Source organism: Octopus bimaculoides, chromosome 4 (assembly GCF_046866305.1).
Source record: "Octopus bimaculoides isolate indiv1 chromosome 4, ASM4686630v1, whole genome shotgun sequence".
Classification (NCBI taxonomy): domain Eukaryota; kingdom Metazoa; phylum Mollusca; class Cephalopoda; order Octopoda; family Octopodidae; genus Octopus; species Octopus bimaculoides.
Genome location: NC_142931.1, coordinates 92,353,481 through 92,375,035, shown reverse-complemented (window position 1 = coordinate 92,375,035; position 21,555 = coordinate 92,353,481). Strand labels below are relative to the sequence as shown.

General features: G+C 35.5%; 1 protein-coding gene across 3 annotated transcripts in view; it reads right to left on the bottom strand.

Annotated features, from left to right (window-relative positions):
• LOC106872863 (uncharacterized) overlaps positions 1-21,555 on the bottom strand; it is a 187,946-nt gene that overhangs the window by 101,586 nt on the left and 64,805 nt on the right. Inside the window, exon 1 of one of the 3 annotated variants that reach the window (XM_089350998.1) lies at positions 19,863-19,928. The exons of the other annotated variants lie outside the window; for them this stretch is intronic. The gene's annotated coding sequence lies outside the window, so the exon portion shown is untranslated. Of the gene's footprint in view, positions 1-19,862; positions 19,929-21,555 lie in introns of those variants that run through there. 3 annotated transcript variants of the gene reach the window in all.

The window sequence follows — 21,555 nt, the reverse complement described above, 5'->3', positions numbered from 1 at the left end:
TATGCAATAACTACAATCAGTAATATTTTGTATTTATGTGTGTATGTTTATATACATCTGAATACAAGTACTTTATCTTTGTGTGTTTATCTGTGTGTATGTACTTTGACAAGAGCTACTAATAAACCTTCAATTAGCACAACTGTATTTTGCCCAAGCAGGAGAGTAACAGTTATTTGTAACACATAATTTGGTCTGTAGTCAGCATCGCTACTACGTTGATTTCTTGAGCTAAAATCATTTGTGTGTACTGTTTATAAGATAACTGGATGTAAAAATAGATGAATACGAAAGAAAATATGAATGAAATATAATAAATAACAACACTCATTCCAACAGATTGCATGTCCTAATATTTCAGTAAAGTTACAGTGTAATTGTAAGTAGCTAACGTTCAGTCAATCTTTCCATGGCAGCAGCAGTAGTTTCGATAGAAATGTTAATGAACATTTAAACATTTGCAGTAAATACTTAACAGCCAGTGCCAGCAAGAACTTCAAAAACCATTCTGCAGGAGACTGGTTATGCAAGACAGTTTCTGCTGTCTGTCACCTGATACAGTCAGCTGGTTACTGGCAAGCATTGCTAAGCGGATAACTATGTAAGTGTAAGCAACTCTGCAGAAGAGTGAGAAAGAAAGAGAAAGTGGGAGAGACTGAGTAAAAGACAGATACAGGCAGATACACAAATATACAACAAAAGGCTGAAATAAAATAAGATTAAAATAATTGGGAAAAAGAAGTTAGCCAAAACTAAAAGGGAAATAAGAAAACATGAACAAATAAGACAGTGGGAGAGAATATTAGAGATATACATAGACAGAGGAGGAAAAAGTCAATTACAGAGAAAGGAATGAAAAGATATAAAAGCTTTATAGAAAACAGGAAGCAAAATATGCACATACTCCCCCACCCCCACCCGCCCACCCAAAAACCACAAACCAGATAAGACAATGATAGAGAATTACACAACAGATGGAGAAAAGTAAGTACAACAATTGACAGAAGACAATATACAGCAGCAAACAGCAAGCTAAATATACTAGAGATACAACAGCAAAAAAAAAAAAGACTGAGTATACTAGAGAACAAATAAAGTACATCAGTATACAACAGATTGAGTATACTGGAGAGGAAATAAAGTACAACAGCATCTAACAGACTGAGTATAGAGAGAAAGTAAACTTCTTGCTTGATATAAAAAGCCAATGTATGCAATGTAAAAGTTGAAGCATGTTAGATCAAAGATGAAGTGCAATGTTGAAGAGGAAAGACAAAAATTAAGCAGGTGTTCATAAGTATCTTTTTCTTTATAGTTTAGCCACTGAATGTCCTTGTTCAATTCCATCATCATCATCATCATTTAACGTCCATTGTCCATGCTGGCATGGGTTGGACGGTTTGACTGGGCTGGCATGCTAGAAGGCTGCGCTAGGCTCCCGTCTAATTTGGCATGGTTTTCTACAGCTGGATGCCCTTCTTAACGCCAACCACTCTGAAAGTGTAATGGATGTTTTTACGTGTCACCAGCACGGGTGCCACGACTGCAATTTTGCTCAGCCTGATGGGTTTTCTTCTCAAGGATGACATAATGCCAAAGGTCTTGGTCATTGCTTCTGTAAGGACCAACACTTGAAAGGAAGACAACCATTTTGTCCTCATGGGGTCCAATGCTCGAAAGGAACTCAGCTACCTTGCCTTCGTAAGGCCCAACACTCGAAAGGAACTTGACCACTTGCCTCCATGAGGCCCAACACTCAAAAGGAACTCAGCTGATTTGCCTCCATGTTGTTCAAAACTAGAAAGGAACTCAGTCGCTTTGCCTCTGTGAGGCCCAGGTCCCTCACTCAAAAGGAACTCAGCCACTTGCTTCCATGAAGCCCAATGCTCAAAAGGAACTCAGCTACTATGCCTCCGTGAGGCCCAACACTTGAAAGGAACTCAGCCATTTTGCCTCTGTGAGGCCCAACGTTCAAGGTTGATTTTCTTATGTGCCACCAGCACAATAACCCTCCATGGACAATAACTTCCCCAAGGACAACAGATGATGATTTAAAACTTCTTAATATATTAGAGAGGGGGTAACTGTCCTAGGGGGTAGTTGTCGTCGGCGGAATTGTCCTATGGGGGTGGTAATTGTCCTGATATGCCCTCAGACAACACTCAACTACTCTCTGAAAAGGTTACTGGAAATGTGAAACAGCACACACTAATTATGAGAAGACAAAGAGAAAGGAATATAAATGGTTTTAACAATTCTAGCTTAATATGATTAGAACATGATAAAATTAGTTGGAAAGAAATGAACCAACAAAAGATTTAAATACCTACAACATGAAAAAGTACTTGAAGATATATATGTATATATATATATATATATATATATATATATATATTGTGTGTGCTTATCTGCATTTAATAATTTTTATGTAAGAGTGGTAAAGAATTATTTCATAGATGATTTAGCTTAGAACATAAGTGTGATAGTGTTTATTGCATTTCAAAAATAATTTTGAATTGCTGAGTTGCAGACTTAAACTTTTGCATTCATACAAAAATATATAGATGTAATTAAATAGTTCAGAGTGGGTAAGTCAATGACAAAATCTTTAAAAGTGTGTGTGTGTAATAGTTTTTGGAATGTCATGCATAAAGAAAAAAAAACTTAAGAAATTGCATTATTAAATATTAGTTTCATTTGAATAGATGCAAGAAAATATTTTGGGAAGGTAAACTGAGAGGTTTGACATTACTGCATTCCTCAACAAGGACAAAACTCTTTTATTCTTCTTTTCTTAGGAACAGCATTCCAAAAATCACCTATTCTCTCTCTCTCTCTCTCTCTCTCTCTCTCACACACACACACACGTGTGCATGTACACACGCACATACACGAATTTCATAAAGTTATGATCAAGAAGACAGATGTTACTAAGCAACCAGTGTTCTTTATTTTCCAACAATTGGCATACTTACGAATTAATCAGTAAATGTGAGAATGAAATATTATAAAACTGTGTTTAAATTCATTGGCAGGAAACAATATTTCCCATTTAGCCATCAGGAAGAATATAGTTTTGAAAGGTAATCTAATTAGCATGTAAAAAAAAAGCAACTTTCTGTGGATTGAAATGATTAAAATGAGAACAACTAACAAATCACAAAATTGTTTTAATAGTCAAAAATAAAGGACTCCAAAACTGAGAAAGCAGTTGACACTGAACTGCAAACAAATATTCTCCTCACTTGTCTGCTGTATATTTTTGAAACAAACTTGTGTAGTGGAGGAAAAAAACAATTAATTTGATATCAAAGATCACATACAGTACGAGTAAGGGAAAGAAGTAGAAGGAAATTAGCTAATTGAAGTCATATTTGGAGAGTCAGACAGGTCACAAAGAAATGAATGAGTTGTAGATATAAAGTCTACTGTAAAATCCAGTAATAATATCACAACACTACAGAAAATTGGATTCTTCTATTATCAAGATGGTTACAGGCTGTAGTAAGAATGAGAACATGTGGGAAAGAAAAAATGAAATGGCGAGTGACGTAAAGAGTGAAGTATTAAAGTGCAAAACAATAAAGTAAAAGTGGCTTTTAGATTAAAATCCAAGCTCAGCAATTTAGAAATGAAGGTATAAGGAGAAACAGCAGGATGTTATGAAAAAGAGTGAGGAGATGGGGAGAAAATGAAACAAAATCAAAGAGTAGGAGAAAAAAAATCAATAACAAGTAATAAGGACAAGTATCTTAAAAATCTGTAGATTTTTGAAAATGAAATTTTATTGGAATATTTTTTGATACACGATATATGAAACTTCCTCATATTTGTGATAAAACTGAGAAAATGAATGAAAAATTATTTGAAATTTAAAAAAAAAAGGAATAATTTCAATTACTTCATAGATTCAAATAATACCACTATTATCTTTTACTAAACTAAGGTAAGGCCAACAGAGAATAGATTTAAAGTCAGTTTGGCCAATAATAATAATAATAATAATAATAATAATAATAATAATTCTTTGATTTTACCTATTCTACAAATACTTCAAGAAGTTTCTTAAAAGGAACATATTTCAATGAAAATTATTTCTGGTCAACCAAGTTCTAGAATGCTATAAATGTACTATTAAACTTTTCTAAATATTTGTATATCATTTCATTCATAATATCTTAATGTTATGTATAGTTAATAGCTTTTGAAAGAAAATAGACAGGAATCCTGTTATCAACATCCTAGTTTACATAATTTCCATTAACAATTGGATACTTAGCCTAAGATCTTAGCTTATTTATACATGTTCTTATATCTGTAAATAGTCTTCTCAAATTTAAGTAGGACAGAGTAATCTATGAAGTACACAAAAAAAAAACTAGTAAGACATGCTTTCAATGTCTTTGTTATTATATAATGATGGACATCTATGATATATGCCACATCAACATTCATTCATAAACAACATTCAACTACATTAATAATAGAATGTACTGTGAGAAAATCAAAAATCAACTTTAGGTCTGTTAGTGAAACAAGAACAAAGTACTCACAAGAGAAGTTTTATTAAAATTTAATGACACACAAACATTCAAAGTAAGCTGTTTTTCTAGTAAAGTATTCTGAGAAAAGAAGATATGCAAGTTGCCATTTCCAAACTTTACTGAATAGAATTGATAGACATTAACACCCCCACCTCCACCCTCTCTCTCTCTCTCTAACACTATAAACATGAAGCAGAAATAAGAAGGACAACTAAGTAAATATAAAACTTACGGACATATAAAGAAGAGTTTAAAATTGAAAAGCAAGTTGTTATGTAATTTGAAGGCATGTAAAGCATGCAGTACTACAAGGTTTTATGCTATTACAAATACCAACAATCTGAAAGCAACAGTAAAAGCAAAAATAGATCACTCAAGAGCCCACAGTAGACAGACATTTTTTTCATTCATGATCAGCTTTATGAGCATCTTGACACAGATGTTGAAATCTAGGTATTTGACCATATATGCTTTAAATTTTATTCTAACAAATTTATATTCAGCGGTATAAAAATCATATTTCTTTCATATAATTAGATCTTTATTTTCACTTACTTCCATTGTAGAGATTCTTTTTTGTTTTCTTTCTTAAAGGAGAACATACACTTGATGCAACTCCATTATGAAAACATTTTTCCAGCACAGGGATACCTATAAGTAAACCTGGTATACAGATACTTTGGGACAGAAGTCATGACAGATTTTGTTATTGTTTCGGTTATCATTTCATTCTGTGCTGGATATTCATGCAAAGAGAAGGACTGAGCTGTTAAATGATCACCACCTAGTTGTTTGCAACCTGAGACTATCAACAGCAGGGGAGAACTCACAAAACTGTTAAGTCCAGTGAGAAGCTTTGGCAGGTAATGGGATTAGAAACAAAAATGTGGACACTATTGCATCCAGATTAGAGATTGTTTTGGTTAGCAATTTCTTCTTCGGTTGGACAATGCTGTGGACAAAATTGGGTTTAAAATCCCTTTGGATAGGAAAAGTCAAAGGTTTGTTCCATCCAAAGGCCTTTTAACCCAATATTTACACGCTGTTATTTATAGCTTTACCTGCCCAGACATACATACATACATATATATTTATATGTATGTGTTCACATGCACTTACACAGATTTATATATATATCATCATCATCATCATATAACATCTATTTTCCAAGCTGGCATGGATTGGATGGTATGACAGACACTGGCAACTCAGAAGACTGCACCAAACTCTGTTGTCTGCTTTGGCATGGTTTCTATGACTGGATGCCCTTCCTAATGCCAACCACTTTACAGAGTGTACTGAGTGCTTTTTACGTGGAATCAGCAGCAGTGAGGTTACCAAGTAATTTGCAGGACAAGACTCCCTCAACTGAGGCGGGGAGTAGTATTGAGGAACAGAAAAGTGTCTTGCATTAGAAGAGAAACATGGCTACATCAAATAGAGAGAAACTAGTGAAAATGTGATTGGGAAAGGCAAGGGCCATACATCCAAGTTATAGGGAGGTGTATATAGTGAAGTGTATGGGGAATTGGAGAAGGTGAGCAAATTCACAAGATAGTGAAAGGAGAATGAGAGATGGCAGTAAGGGGGAGTAATGAGTGGACATAGGTAGAGGGAGGAGTATTAGGAGGATACATTGTGGAGAAGAGATTTAACAAGGACATACTGTGTGCAGGTAAGTACGTGAGAGAATGGAGGGGGAATATAGTGGTGGTTGGGTGGAGGAAGAGAGAAGTGTCAGGAAGATGAGTTGCAGGGGAGTGGGGTATGGACATAAAGGACACACCTTTATGTCCTCAAGTTTACTACACTAGGCAGGTCCTCTCCAGCACAGCAAACTGCCAATTATCTCAGTCATTTGTCATTTCAGGCTAAATTTGATGATTTTTTTTAATACCTCCTTTTATCAGGAACAGCTTGATGTATTGGTGAACAGTCTGTGGCATTGGACAGCATACATATTAAAGTTATAGCTGCAAAAAAGTTAGCTGACATAGAAGACTAGAAGCCATCTGAATATTGATAAAAAGTTACCTATAACATTATGACTTATGCTGGGTTCAAAGACTGCTGCTCAATGCTGTGAACACTGTAAAGGTTGAAAGACATGACATGGATAGCTGCAACAGTGACTACAAAGTCATGACCAGCAGGTCTTTGACTGCATCTCCAGTGAGTATGACATCATGCCATACCACATCTTTGAACATGGCCTCAATTCAGGTGACTATGTGAAATTGCTGGAGACTATGGTCAAACCCTGGCTAGAGAAGGTTGCTGCTGGAAGGCCATATGTGTGGCAGCAGGATTCAGCTCTTTGCCATACCTCCAGAAAGAGTCAGAAGTAGTTGTTGGAAAAATGCTATGACTCCACCAACTCCAATTCTTTCAATTATAATCCTATGGACTACTATGTGTGGGCAGGGTTGAGAAAGACACCAACTGCTCTGCCTGCAACATCAAGGTTGAGCTGATCATTAAGATCAAGGAGGTGTTCAAAGATTTTCCCAGGGGCACAGTAAGGAACACATGTGCCAGGTATTGAAGCCATCATGAGGACATGGTTGAAGCTGAGGGCAGCTACTTTGAATAAACTGATATCTCTGTCATAATCTAGTTGATATTTTTTTGAGTTTTTAAAAATACTTTCACTTTTGGATGGGATGTGTTTTCTTTCCTTTTATGCAAACTGTCAAATTTAGCTAAAGCACCCTGTTTACATGTATGTGTGTGTGTGTGTGTGTGCGCAGACGCGCGTGCATGTAATAGAGTAACATGATCCAAAAAGATTTTGGTATAAGAAGTTAGTAAACATCAAACATATACACAGCTTGTATGGATGATAAAAAGTGGATAAAACACAATCAACAAAAGTTTATTAACTGGCATATATTCAATATGGCACTTGGTCCCATAATGAAACATGGAAATTTCAATAAGATAACAGCTACTTTATAACTCATGGTTTAGCAATGAAAATTGTTAATTATGCAAATATAAATTGAAGAGTGTGAGGAATATGTAGTCTTGATTTACCTTTTCTATCCCTCACACCATTCGATTTATATATATGTACATTCATATGTATACATATATGTATACAGATATGTTTATATGTCTATATATATATGTGCATTTTCGATTTCCTTTCTAAATTTATGCATATGTAAAAAAATTATTTTCATAAAACACACACACACACACACACACACATACAACATGGTAGTGGAATGATACAGTTGATAGGGCAGTAAAAGCTAAAAGACAGGCTTGAAAAACCTGGAAAGAAGGTGATAGTAGGGAGCATTATCAAATGGCTAAAAGGGAAGCAAAGCAACGGGTACACTTGGCTATGGGTGAAGCAAGAGAGGAAGAGATTTGCACATGATTGGAAAGAAATGGAACATGCTCTGTAGGATGTGCAATGTAAGTGTGTGTGAACAACATAGTGCAAATGTACTGAGAAAAAAGTAAGGAATCGAATCAGATGTAGTGTACAAGAAAGAAGAATGTGCCAATATGAACATGCGAGGCATACAGATAAGAACAGCTATACAAAGTGCCAATCATTTAATGTGGGTGGAGCTTGGAAAAGAGGGAGACCCAGGAAGACACAGGTCAATGCTGATCTCAGGACCCCGAACCTCACAGAGATAACAAAGGACCAGGATGGTTGGTGATAAGTGGTTCTCAGGAAGACCTGCCAATCTCTGCAAAACTGACTTCTGAGAGCACTATGTGTGTATATCTATGCACAAATGGGCCCTTCACCCATTCTCCTCCTGAATCACCCCTATCACTAACGACCATCATTTCTCTTACTGCAACACTCCTTTGATACCACTTATTTTTACTTGCTACCCAGAACCATTTCACTTTTTATCCATTTTTCATCCATTAATACTGTTCTCTCCACCCATGTTTTATGTTGGTCAATACCCCACAACTACTGAGCTAAATTATCTCTTTCTCCCCTCCCACCACCACCACCATACATCAGAGACCTGACAACCCAAGACTTACTACTAATAACCATGTAAACCAGTGCAACCCATTGATGGTTGAGCTATTGATAGCTTATCTGGCAATCCTAAAAACATGCTTGATGAAGAAGGTAATTTTCGAACGCTCTGTTGAATGGAAAACCTTTCAAATAATAGATGAACTTAGAAAAGTCAACGGCTATCCAATAGTGTGTGTACATATACATGTACATATAAATGCCTATGAAACTGCAAACGGTAGGTGAATACACTCATTTGAAACCTTCAGTGTTTAGAGACTCTGGCCAACATGCTGCTTTTTCACTTTTTTGCTTGTTACTAGCTTCAAACATTTAGAGAGTGACACTTGTGTTTGCACAAACAATTATCATAAAATTTAATGTGTTGGTATTTTCTTCATATTTTTTTTCCATTCTTATTGTAATTGAATTCCTTGAAACCATAAACAAGTAATTGACCCCTCATTGTGGCACATCTGCAACAATGAAAAACCTCTACTTCCATAATTTTCTAATTCATGAGAGCACATGGAAGATATAATATAGACATGAGCAGTCATAATATTCTGGCCACCTACTTAGCTGTGTCCTCTGCTAAAGTACAGTTGGTATCTATGAGGTGGAGTCTTGGTCTTGTCATGCTAGCTTCGCTAGTGAGACCTTTTGACTCTGTGACAAGGATCATCTTTAAAAAGAAAGTAAAAGGATGTACAAAAGGTTGTCAAACAAGAAAAAGTACTATGAAAGGTAGTCAAACAAGAAAGCACTCATGTGTTGAGTGCTTTGTTGCTTGGATACATATATGTAAATAAACTGAAAACACCCACTCACATACACGTGTCAGTCTATTTAAAAACATGCATACAAACAAGAAAATGCCCAATACATAAAATACTGTTTCTTTATTTATTAAAAAATCAAATTTTCACTTTGTCATTACTCTAAATTTCCTGGATTATGCTATTCATGGTATTGAATATCTGACTGTAATTCTTGACATTTTGAAAAATTAGAAAACATGAATTTTACACATTCTCTCTCTCTCTCTCTCACCCACACACATCTTTAACCCTTTAGTGTTCAGATTAATCAGTCAAATGTAATGCTTATTCGTTCACAATATGTTGAATTATTCAGGTTCAAGAGGGCTGTCCATAATATTTGCTTACAACTTTGCTTACTTTTTTACACACAGACATGAAATTTTGTCATGGGTGCTTATATACCAGTAGATTATAGTGACGTAATTTTAGCAGATCTTGCTGATTAAATTTGACTTTTATGGGTAAGTAGATTTAATTCACAGGTGTAAAAGCAATAACATTATGGATAAACACTAAAATTGAAATCAAAGAACATGAGAAAATGTATACGGCATTTGAAGCTTGTGGCCAGTTATACCAGTTTTGTCATATACCCTCTGGAGTAACCAATGGAGTTGCATGTTTTCAAAGAGTAACGGATTCAATCATTAAAGAAGAGAAGCTCAAGGGAACCTATGTGTACATAAACAATATTACCGTCTGTGGTACCAATTGCACAGAACATGACAAGAATTTAGAATATTTCCTTGCTGTTGTGAAGAAGTATGGACTTACGTTTAATGAAAGTAAAAGCATCATTGCTACTGATCGGATAACTCTGTTGGGGTCCGAGATTTCTAAGGGTAACATCAAACCAGATCCAGAAAGATTAAGACCCCTTGTAGATTTACCACCCCCAACAGATATGAAAGCTCAAAAGCAGGTTGTGGGAATGTTTGCTTATTACTCTCCATGGATCTCTCATCTTTCCAACAAAATTCATCCATTCGTTCAGAACACGACATTTCCCCTTCCTGAGAGAACCAAACAAAGCTTTGAAAACCTGAAGAAGGAACTTGAGCATTCCGTCATAACCACAGTGAAGCCTGACATTCCATTAGTGGTTGAAACAGATGCTTCCGACATTGCCACTGCTGCAACTCTAAACCAAGAAGAGGCTTTCTTCTCAAGGACTCTAACTCCCAGCGAGCAACATCACTCTGCCGTTGAGAAGGAAGCTTATGCTATTGTGGAAGCAACAAGGAAATGGAGACACTTCCTATTGGGAAACCATTTCAAACTTATCACTGACCAGAAATCAGTTGCCTTCATCTATGACACCCATCAAAAGGCTAAAGTCAAAAATGACAAAATACAAAGGTGGAAGATAGAACTCTCCTGTTTTAGCTATGAAACTGTTTACCGACCTGGGACAGATAACAAGGGACCCGACTGTTCGTCTTGTGCTTATTGTGCAGCATCATTATTGGTAGATTTGAAAAGGTTACATGAAACATTAAGTCATCCAGGTGTTATGAGAATGTTTCATTTTGTCAAATCAAAAAGGCTCCCGTTTTCACTGGAAGATGTTAAGACAATGACATCTAACTGTAAAGTCTGTGCTGGACTAAAATCAGCATTTTTGAAGCCTCCCCAATCTCATCTGATCAAGGCTACTCAACTGTTTGAGAGACTCAGTCTGGATTTCAAGGGTCCTCTATGATCAGCGACACTTAAAATACCTGCTAACTATTGTTGATGAATACTCATGTTTCCCGTTTGCACTTGCCTGTGCTGATACTTCTGCCTCTACTGTCATTTGCTGCCTCTCTTAACTGTTTGCTATTTTTAGAATACCATCATACATCCACAGTGATAGAGAACCTGCATTTATGTCAGAAGAGTTGAGATCTTTTCTACTACAGAAAGGAGTAGCAACAAGTCGCACAACTCCATACAATCCTTGTTGTAATGGTCAGGTGGAGAGGCTGAATGGTATGCTTTGGAAAGCCATTACCCTATCCCTCAAATTTCGTGCTTTGCCAATCAGTCATTGGGAGCAAGTACTTACAGACGCTCTGCACAGCTACAAATGAAACTCCACACGAGTTTTCCTACAACCGCAAATCTACAATGGGAACAACACTCCCCAACTGGCTTCTGACTCCTGGACCTGTGAACTTGAAATGTAATGTCAGATCATCCCAAATATGACCCCCTGTTTGATGAAGTAGAACTTTTAGACTGTAACCCTCAATATGCACATGTACGTTTATCTGATGGACGGGAAACAAGTGTGTCACTGAGACAGCTGGCTCCAATCCTTGAGACTTTGACCGATCAACAAAATCATGAAGAGATTGTGCAAACTGATGAAACTCCTAACACGTACTTTGAAACTACGAACTATGAAATCATCTGAAAGTAATGAGGTAACCATTGAACATACTCCCCAAGACACTCCAGAGACTGATAATATTAATCCAAGTGTTGAGCAGCAGAAACAACAGACACCTCATGAACTGCATGTTCGGAAAAGAGAATCTATCAGTTACTTCAGAACCAGAACATATAATCTATGCAGTAGAGAAGTTTGAAACATTCTGTGCTTATCCATTCAACCCCTGGACTTCAGTTTTCTAGTGGGGGAGAATGTTGTGAGAATGCAATGAACTGTGTGTATGCATGTTTATGTTGTTTGCGTATACATGTTTATACGAAAATATACATGCTGTTCATGTATGTATTTTTTATACATAAATATTTTGGCTAGCTTTTCATTACCAAACCGCATCATGTGATTGCCGTTAACTCATTCTCAACTTGCTGGTGAAAATTATTATTTGTCTACTGTATCTGTCAAAGAAGTTGAATAAAGCCTTATTTCCAATACGGCGATTCTGTTCTCCTTACAAATGCTCATCAATCTGAAATTGTCCATTCTGTACTCTGGTATTTATGTTTCAAGGGTTTATGATCTGCACAGAAAGAGAGGTGTAGATGTATGAAGTTGAAAAAAAAACAAGATTTCTTATCTGAGCATCTTCTGGATTTGTATTCTTTCGGTGGAGTTATTAAAATGAAATAGTGGAATCCAAGTGCGTGCGCTAGTTTATATAAGGTCGGGTGGTGGAGGTGGGGGAAGTGTTGGAGAAGCAAGTGGTTATCAAAACAGAGAGTGAGACAGAGAGAGAGGGAGCCAAGGTTAGGCTGATGAAAGATAGAACACAAGGGAAAAAAATATTCTTTTGGGATTTTGGGTAACATAATTTAATGAAACAGCAAATGCTAATAATTTTTTCTTTTTTTTTGTCTTTAACCCTCCAACACGGAGTATAGGCCACTTATAATTGAATTCCAAGTCGCATAATTTTTCGCTTCTGTACTTATACTCTGCCATGAATGTCCCCCTTTCTCTAGTTCCTTTTGTGTTGATCTACGCCACGAGTTCTTAGGCCTACCCCTCTTTCTATATCCATCCGGATTCCACTGTAAAGCATTTTTCGCTGCATTTGGTGTGTCCTTTCTAATTGTGCTACCAATCCACTTCCACTTTTTCTTAAATATTTGCTCCCTAATCGAAACTTGATTTGTTCTTTGCCATAGCTCCATATTGCTTATGTGTTCGGGCCATCTAATTTTAAGTATACTACGCAAGCATCTGTTGATGAATGATTGTATTTGCTCATTTGTCTTAACTGTTGTTCGCCATGTCTCAGCCCCATACAATAACATCGCTTTTATGTTAGTGCTAAAAATTCTTATTTTGTTCTTTATTGAAATTACACTTGCACTCCATACTTTTTTTAAGAGGTGGAAAGCGGTTCTCACTTTACTTATTCTCGTCTTAATATCTTCATCGGTGCCACCTGAGAACATTATCTTACTACCTAAATATGTAAACTCGGCTACATCCTCTAGTTCACCGGTTTCGACAAAGGATTCCACGTGGTTTGGTGCATGGAATGTTCGAACAATGTTTGCTGCTGGAAAGTGTGAAAATATTAGCAAAGAAATGGACAATTACAAATTGGAAATTTTGAGTTTGTGTGAAACTAGGTGGATTGATAATGGACAAACTAAGCTAGCTTCAGGAAAAACAATTATATACTCAGGACACAAAGATGACAAGGCACATCACACAAGGGCCATAGCTCTGATGCTGACTAAGAAAGCAGCTAAAGCATTAATAGAATGGCTACCCATAAACGAAAGATTGATACTAGCGAAGTTTAGAACGTCTGATAAGCGGATTTTCCTAACAATCGTTATGTGCTTCGCCCCAACAAATGAAGATGATGAATGCTGATAATAGTGAAACAGAATTGAAAAATCTTGGAATTTTCGGTCAACGAATCTGTGACAAAATTAGAGAAAAAAGTGACAACGTGACAAAATTGAATAAATGAATAGGTGACGAATAGTAAATGCGTGTGAAAGGAACTTAAGTTTGTTTTAAAACAGCAGCAAGGAAGACGAAACTATGTTTACATGGTAATGAATAGATAGAATAATGAAAAGAACTAATAAGGGGTTTATGATCTGTGCAGAAAGAGGTGTAAATGTACGAAGTTGAAAAAAACAAGATTTCTTATCTGAGCATCTTCTGAATTCATATTCTTTTGACGGAATTATTAAAATGAAGTAGCGGAATCCAAGTGCATATACTAGTTTATATAGGGTGGGGGGGGGGATGGCAGAGAGGGAAGTGTTGGAGAAGTAACAAGTGGTTATCAAAACAGAGGGGGGAGGGGCAGAGTTAGGCTGGTCAAGGATAGAACACGAGGGAGAAAAATATTCTTTGGGGATTTTGGGTAACATAATTTAATGAAACAGCAAATGCTGATAGTAGTGAAATAGAATTGAAAAACCTTAGAATTTTCAGTCAGCCAATCTGTGACAAAATTTAAAAAATAAGTGACGACATGGCAAAATCGAATAAATGAATAGGTAACGAATAGCAAATGCGCGTGAAAGGAACTTAAGATTGTTTTAAAACAGTGAGGAAGACGAAACTATGTTTACATGGTAATGAAATAGATCGAATAATGCAAAAAAAAAAAAAAACTAATAAGGGGTTTATGATCTGCGCAGAGAGAGAGGTGTAGATATATGAAGTTGAAAAAAAAAAGCAAGATTTCTTATCTGAGCATCTTCTGAATTCATATTCTTTTGGCGGAGTTATTAAAATGAAGTAGTGGAATCTGAGTGCGTGTGCTAGTTTATATGGGGGGGGGGGGGCAGAGAGGGAAGTGTTGGAGAAGCAAGTGGTTATCGAAACAAAGAGACAGAGAGAGAGGAGGGCCAGAGTTAGGCTGGTCAAGGATAGAACACGAGGAAGAAAAATATTCTTTTGGGATTTTGGGTAACATAATACTTTTTATATTTTGTCTGCACAACGCATTTGCCAATTAAAGAATTCTGGTCCACCGTCTAATGTCACTATCATTGAAAAGCCATTTTGACAACAATCTCCAAAGTGAAACAACTCATTGTTGATGCTTCTGAATTTGCAGTAGTATGCAATAATGTCTCAAAACAGAAAGTCTATATAGCATCTGTAAACCATTTCTTCACAGTTCATTAGAAGGACTTGATAGTACTCAGAGAAATTAGAGCAATATTGAACATGAAGTCTATGTGATGGTGTGACATGCTGAAAGATTGAGACATTTTCTATTAGGGAAACCTTTCACAGTACAGATGGATCAACTATTGCAGTTTTTTTTTTCAAAAAGATCTCAATGTTTTCAGATTAGTTTCTTAATGGATTACTAGATGAATCCTCATATACTTTTGATCATGCCCTGTCCCCTCAATCACCATTGTATTTCCACACATTCACAATGTTTGTCCTGTTTTTGTTTTTGACTGCGGAACAGTAAAAAGATCAAGCAAAAAGTGGGATTTTGTGTCCTCAAACTGTGCTTGTTACCCTTTCTACAGAGCTCCAGAATGATGCCTAATATAATTTTATCTGATTGATGCTAGCAGAAATACAGCCTGGATTAAGGCTGAATATTAAAAGATCCAGCATTAATTGAACAAATAGTTAAATATCCTTGCCCAAGTATATTTATAATCATGATAATATTATCAAAGGGCTAAAATCATCAATTTCTCTGTTTCCTATAGAGCCAACATTTGATCATGTGATCCCCTGTAGTAATATTTCTAACAGGTCCAAGTCACTAATTTTTCTATCGACTGCTGCAAATATTGGATCCATACTCCCAACACTGCAGAATCTTGCTAATTCTCACAACAATTTAATGAGCGGCAGAACACCATCACAAAGAAGATGCAGAATGACAAAAAGAATTCAGAAGCCACAAAGATATAATAATTAACAGGATTTATCTTTTGCAGTTGGAGTTATTTAATGTTTATAGTATTCTATTATTAATATGTGAATATATCTAATCAACTCAAACATACTGTATCTATCCAGTTCATTTGTTACATCATTGTTATGCTAATTTTGTTGCATGTTTGGCATAAGTACACCTGATTGTGACTACTAAAAGTCAATGTCAAACAGTTTCATGCTCTATTGTTTGAATATTGAGCTGCAATATTTAGTTATAACACACATGTGAAATTTGGAACTTACTTCAAAGTCACAGACAATTTCATTTAATCCAGTATTAGTAGAGACTTTCATTGCATTTGTGATTGCCAGGATTTTGCCATATTTTTGCAAGCTGGATGCTCTTCCTATAACCAACCACTTTACATGGATGGGTAGATTTTTATTATATCACCAGCACTAAAAAGCTTGTTTACCAAAGCTAATGTGTCCCCTCTACACTGTATCAGTTTTTATTCATTTTCTCCTAGATAGCTTGCCTTTGCTGCAGCTTATAGAGTCCATGTCTCTTATGTGAAGGTTTGTATTCAAGGTTACACTCTCCTAGACAGATTGCTTATGAGGTTTGAAGAGCTCTTGCCTACTCATGTGCAGTCTTTCAGGCTTATAATGCTACAGAAAGTGCTCACAGTGTATGTTGCATAAAATTACAGTTATAGATCTATTGGTAAGGCAAAAGAAATGGAATGTTGGAGATAAGGACAAGTAAAAGAGAAGGGAATTGAAGAGTTGTCGTATCTAATCATTATCAACTGCAACATTGGCAAAGGTGATGTTTTACTAAGGAGTCACTTCAGATGTATCAAGCTAATGGATTAAGCTATGAAGAAAGAGTTATACACTACTGATAAGGAAGAGAATTAACTGAGATGAGATTTGGATTTGTGCCAGGAAAGGGTATTATTGATGCCCTCTTCCTAGTGAAGCAACTACAAGAGAAGTTTTTAGATAAGAGTAAGCTGCTAAACCTAATATTTGATCTAGAAAACGCTTTTGATAGGGTACTATGCACTATAGTCTGATGGTCTCAAAGAAAACTACATATAGCTGAATGGCATGTAGAGCTGTGCATGTGATGTACAAAGATACTTTCAACAAAGTAAGAGTTGACAAGGAGTTCAGCAATGAATTTAGTGTGCAAGTGGGTGACTATGGAGGCTTGGTTCTCAACTTCATCTTGTTTACCATAGTTCTACAGGCGATAACACAAGAGTTTAAGATCACTAATCCATAGGAACACCTGTATGCTGATGACTTAGTTCTGATAGCTGAATCTATCAAAAGATATAGAGAAAAAATTCTAAACATAGAACCAAAGCTTAGAATCAAAAGATCTCAGAGTAAACATTGCAAAGACAAAGTTTAAAAAGGAGAGAAAGCAGAACTTCACTGCTATTTGAGAAGTACTCATGCTTGCTATCAAATGAGTAGATAGGAATTCCATACAGTGTGCCCAATTTAAACTACAAACACACAAGGTGTAGCAGGATCACAAACAGACCAATAGTAAAGAAAAATTTCATGTGGCAGATGCAGAAGAGTAATTAATAGTAAGAGCAGCCATGAAATAATTTTTTTTTGAATGCACAAAGTGATAGCTTCAGTTACCTAAGTGACACAATTAGTAGTAGGGGAAGAGCTCTGAAAGTATAATAGCCTGAGTGAGAATGTTGTGGAAAAAGTTCAAAAAGCTACCATCTCTGCTGGTAACAAAAGAATTCTCTTTTCAAATGTAAAGTAAATTGCACAATACTTGTGTACAAAGTGTAGTGTCTCATGGTAGTGGAACATAGGCTTTGAATGCAAAGGGTTTATCAAGGCTAGAAAGAATTGAAGCAAGCATGCATCATTGGATGTGCATTATAAGTGTGCATAAATGACAAACAACTGAGGTGAAAGAAAAATTATATAAGAAGAATTGGAGGCAGTGTACAAGGGTAGAGACTATACTGATACAAACACGCAATGTATATGGCGGATGACAGTTGGGTAAAGAAGTGCCAAGCAATCCAAGTGGACAGGACCTATAGAAAAGGAAAACTGAGCAAATGTGAAAGAATACATTGTCGCCCACCTATCAAGGAGATTAGTAACTCTAGATAAGAACTGGCTCAGCCTGTGACAACCCAACTAACCTATGCCAGCATGGAAAAATAGATGTAAAATAATGATAACTATGGAAGTTTCAAGGTTTTGTTAGATATAAATTAAAATGATTCTTCTGAGACCTAAATGAGATACTGTATAAAATAGGTGTATTTCTTTAGCCCAATTTAATATTTGTTTTACTGAAACATGATAAAGACATGTATAGCAATAAGTGCTATTTACCTGGCATATGCTATACATCTTACTCAAATGGTCAAATGGTGCTACATATATATATATATATATATATATATATATATATATATATATATATATATATATATATATATAGAGAGAGAGAGAGAGAGAGAGAGAGAGAGAGAGAGAGAGATAAACATATATATATATATATATATATGGTAATGTTTGATTTATGCAGAATCGTACTAAAAACAATTTAACATTACACTGAAGAACTACTCAATTCATTTTGTAGAGAACAATTATTATACTTCTACAAGAGAAACGACATTGCTAGCCATTGTTGGACAGTCTTACAAAGCTAGCAGGCCAAAACTTCAAAGTCACTGTCATCCCTTTTTTTAATAAAAATATTAAAAGTAATATACATACATATATATATATATATATATATATATATATATATATATATATATATATATATATATACACACACACACACACACAGAAAACTGTTGCTATTACTGCCTCTAGTATTAATAATACATATTAATCTTTCACTATGTTTTCATTTTTGTTGTTGTTTTCATTGTTACCCAGTTTATTTTCAGATTGCACCACTTCATTTATGTAACTAATATCTCTGGGAAAGGCATGCTGTGGGTTAAAGACACATATCAGTATATATCTTCATGGTCAGAAGAAGAGAGATCAGCAAGACAAGTTTTAATCCTGAATATCCTCGTTAATTGTCCAAAGTGAATCAGATAAACTGGTTTCCATATATAAGGCATCTGACAGTTAGTTTTATTCATAATATATTATGTAGGCAAACACGCTAATATATCGCTCATATATAAAACTTAGTCGAAGGAGTAAGGGCAGCACTCAGCCATTGAAGAGCCTCCAAAACTGGTAGAAAAAAGAAGCAAGGAAAACTCCTCATTACAGTTCAGAGAGGCAGTTTCCGTCTACTCAGTTTCCCACACAATGCTTGGGGTGACCTAAGATTATGGCAGAAGACACTTTCCTAAAGTGCTTAGAGTAACGGGGGCGAACCCGGAAAAGTAACCACTAGTATGACATTAAACTCACGGACGTACACAAACGCAAATTTTACATATATGAAATATAATGACTTCTTACACTAGAACAAGCTATACATTTCAAGGTGACAAACAACTGAATCAACCACAGTACATGACTATTATTTATTTTATCGAACCCAGAGAAAAAAAAAGGTAGTTGACACCGGTGGAACTCTAACTCAAAATAGTTCAGAGCTGAGGCGATAAGCTTAAAATTTGTTTAACATAAATAAATAACAGTAAGTTGCACAACTGAGGTAATATGAAGAGTTTAAAAAAAGGACTGTAATTATTTTCATAAATTAGATAACGAGTTAAAAGTTAAAGAAAACAAAAAATATCTTTTCCTAGAGAAGGCAGAGAAGAATAACACTCTATCCACTACTTCACTCGATAATGAAGTAACAGCAGCAGCAAGACAGGGAAAACACCCATGTGACTTCTCTGGCACACAGCTGATGACGTCATGCAACAAGGCGTTCGGTAATGACGTCAACAAGGTGACTAAAGGGAAATTCTCATAACTTCACACTTAAAACATTTACATTCCTTTTTATATATAAAAAATCCATCCTTAAGAATAATTATAATGTTCTCATTTTATTAACCATTAGAGAACTTAATACATCTGACAGGCATTACCTTAACGTTCCGAACTATTTTTATCTTCAAGAGTTGTTCTTAATTATTCCAAGGAAAGGAAACAAAAAAACAATACTAAGAATAAATCATAAAATTAGCTTAGAGAAGGGAAAAAAAACCTACCCACTAAAACAGTTTACATTCGGTTCCTGTGCAAGCAATCAAGCTGTCAAACTAAATCAAACAACTCCACAAACACAATGAAGAAAAAACTGGGAGCGGTGAATAGATAAATAAATACAATTTAGGAATATAAAATAGCATCAAAATAGAATACAGAATCTAGATCTAGGAGTGGTGAAGTATCATTACGTAAATAAATATTTTAAGACAATTAAAGCAGTATTAATAGAGAACACATGTACAGATAGTACATATTTACGTATATATATCCTTTTATATCCTTTCTATTAGTTTCTGTCAATCATATTGACAGCGTTATTTATTTCATCCTGGTACTTATCGATCTCTATTTATTGAACTGTTGAAGTTACGGGGCATAAAGGACTACAACAAAAAAAAAATAAACAAGATAAACACTGGTACAAACACCGACACACGCACGTGCACATATATATTAGCATGCTAAGAATCATAAACGAAACTTTCAGTTCTTGAATCACTTGTGTAAGTTTACAACGATTATATATATGTGTGTGTGTAAACAAAAATGATGTAAGAGAAATAATCCAGTAGCCAATGGCATCTACACGAACAAAATAGATAAATACAGGTAACAAGAGCATACGTATCTGGGCTTTCAACAGTTGTTTATTCTGAGTTTCGCATTACCCATTTCAAAACATTTCACCTTTAATAATAAATAGCGTTAAACCTTCAAATCTCATTCCTGACGCATGTCTTGGTTATCAACTTGAGATTATGGGGAGTAAAAAACACGAAGTATCGTGACGTGCGAAAGAAGCCGGAACTAAATGACAGCGAAGAGAGCTTCTTAACCACACAGCTATGGCTACACCACTACAGTTTATATACAGGTTTATAATTGAATGTCCAGAAATCCTGGAATGGTGTCCGGCGGCTATTCAAGCCACAAAGAGTGAGGCGCTCCTGAGCATTCGTAAATGCATATCACTAGACGATATACAACTCGTTGTGCAGTCTTGATCATTTGGTGAATCTTCAGTTCCAGATCTTTTATTGATACCAGCTTATTTCAGGATCATGTCAATGGGATAAAGAGGGTTTATGAAGTGTTGCACAAAGCCTTACTGGACGAACATTTTTTTTTTTTTATTGCGCAAACATTTTTTATTAAATCAGTGATCGGACACATGTGGACAGGTATTTTAAATGTGTGCACACGCAAACCGACAAGTGGGAGAATAGAATGTTTGCGTAATTCACATAAGTTACACGAAGATATCCTTCCTTATAAGTTTATACAATCAATATACATATATAAAGATACGGAATAAGAAATAAGAATAAGTTACACAAATATGTTGTATACAGACTGAAGAAATTGTTCCACATTTAACTTAAAGTATAGTTCATAACAAAAAATGCTTTGTTTTAATAATATAAAGTTTGGACTTCCAATAAAATCAGAACGAAAAAAAAAATCATTACTAAGGAAGAGTTTATATAGCTTACATAGCTATTTCAATTGTAACAGCAACCGCCTATTATAAGTTATGTTGTTGGATACAACTGTTGTGTTGTTTTGACTCTTGTACGGTAATTTGGTTTCGTAATATTAGAATTCTAGAAACAAATAGGTCAACATTAACCCGGTACTTCTGACCTACAATACGTCATTCAAATTAAAGTATAAGCACAAATGCGAGCTTGA